Source organism: Austrofundulus limnaeus, unplaced genomic scaffold, assembly GCF_001266775.1.
Source record: "Austrofundulus limnaeus strain Quisiro unplaced genomic scaffold, Austrofundulus_limnaeus-1.0 Scaffold393, whole genome shotgun sequence".
In the NCBI taxonomy this organism is placed as follows: domain Eukaryota; kingdom Metazoa; phylum Chordata; class Actinopteri; order Cyprinodontiformes; family Rivulidae; genus Austrofundulus; species Austrofundulus limnaeus.
In genome coordinates this window covers 295,851-298,078 of record NW_013952795.1, presented here as the reverse complement: position 1 = coordinate 298,078, position 2,228 = coordinate 295,851, and positions in this window count along the sequence as shown.

Genomic DNA, 2,228 nt, shown 5'->3' with positions numbered 1-2,228 from the left:
GTGTGTGTGTGTGTGTGTGTGTGTGTGTGTGTGTGTGTGTGTGTGTGTGTTTGTGGGTGCAGACTGCGACAGGTACACATAAAAGTTCTCATTCGGGCTTTTGAAGATGTGAGAGGACAATATCTGCAAATGTCTTTCCTAAATCTATTTATTTATTATTATTTTTGTTTGTCACTTGCTTCTATTTTCCTTTTTCCTCAGCGTACTCAAGCACTAATGGTATATTTTAATATCTTAGCTCTTCTTTTTAGTTTTGACTTAAATGTCTCATTTGTGGTACATTTTCTCTGTAGCTGTGGGTAAAGTTTGATATAATTTGCTGTGAACTGGCAGTAAGGTGATAAAAATAAATTAGATAAGCTCTGGGAGGGGATTTTTAAAAATAAAATATAACTGTAAAAGCTTAAAAAAGTATTTATTCATTTTTGACACATGCATTTTTTAAAGTGTCACCTCTGTATTAGTGTGATTTCTAACTAACCAAACTAGCTGTGAAGTAAAATGCATTTCGTAGATTTTGAGGAAGACGGTACCTAATATTGAAATTCATCTGTTAGATGTTTACTTTTGTGAATTAAAATGTAAATAAAATGCTATAAAAAAATAAAACAGTTATTCCTTTTTGGAGAAGAAAGAAGTCAATAAAGGATGATTTCATCAATTAGATTCAAATTTACTTTAGTCGAGACTTATGGAGACGACGGTTCTTTAATGAAAAAAAAAAGTAAGCTTTAACCTGCGCCTCCTGATTATTATTCAGTGTTCTGGCTGGTGCGCGCTCTCTCTCTCTTTGTCGGTTCATATACATTGACTGCATGATCTGTTCAAACAGAGATTCATAATCTGCATGGGAAGTGCAACTACTGCTGTGGATACTTAGACAAACACACGAGATTAAATTTCTATTTATATGAGCCACAGAATTTGAGCGTTTGGCAGAGAATCTCGGCGAGATGTGTAGATGACTTGGTCGTACTTTGGCACAGCGAGAAGCCTGTGCGTTTTATTTTTTTTTTCCTAATGTGATCTGTTAAGATGAGAGGAAAGGAGAAGAAACAGAAATGAAACCAGAGATGTTTCTATTTTAGAGTCTTGAGGCGTAATTTGTCTTAAATACGAAAAGTGTGAAGACAAACGTAGCCCAGAAGTTAGCCGAGTTACCGTGAGGCTTGTGTTTCGAAGCTTTGATGGTCCCTTTTGTTTTTGGTGTGAGTAATCGTGAAGTTATAAGTGATTAAGTGAAGTTTGCTTAAGACACACAGATGTCTGGCTTAGTGGCATTTAGCCCAAAATGTTTTGTGCTTCTCATCTATGGTCCGGCACAAGGGTTTAGTTACAGTTGTGTCCCAATCCTCTGATTCACCTTCCCTAAGAACAGCTTCAGGGCTTCTCATAATGCCTAACTCTACATAATGCCATCCCCTTCATCTCCCCAGTGGTCGTATTGTTTCAACTCTGCATGGAGAGACAGAGTTTAAGACACAAAAGCAGGTTAATACATATTTGGCACAGAGAAAGTTAAGTAAATTTTCAAACAAAGACTCAAAGTTTTCTGTGGCGAATGTTCATTTGCTCTTTCTCCAATCTTGTTACTTTGTCGGCGTGGTTTTTAGTTTTATAAAAATAAAAATATTGTAGTTATTTTATCGCTCCTTTTTGACACTAAGAAGCCGACTAAAGCAGTGTGGATCAGGTCTATTGATGTGATAATTGATAAAACTGCCTTGAAAACACTAAAAATCTTATGCAAATGATGTTTTAATCCCTTCACAATATTTGTTTCGTTTCCCCTTTTTCATTTTCACACTCATTTTTTAGCACAGCAGGTTGACAGGCGGACACCCTCACATTGCTAATTCTTTAAAAAAATGAATTCCTCTTTCTTCATTTTTGACGATATATATATGTGAATATTTTTTTTAATTAATCATTCTCGTTTCTTGGTTCAGTTCTCAACTTTCAACAACTCAAACTTCCAGCTCATGTTTTGACTTTATGTGTTTTCTTACGAGCTTTAAAACAGCAGATTAGCACTCAAGGGAAAAACATTGACCTGTACAATTAAAGCTATAAAATAAGCCAAAGCAGGATAAGACAGCTGAGCCTAAGCTGAGAGAGAAGATGAAAATGTGACCAGTGATATCTCCCCGCCCCACTCTCTCTCTCTCTCTCTCTCTCTCTCTCTCTCTCTCTCTCTCTCTCTCTCTCTCTCTCTCTCTCTCTCTCTC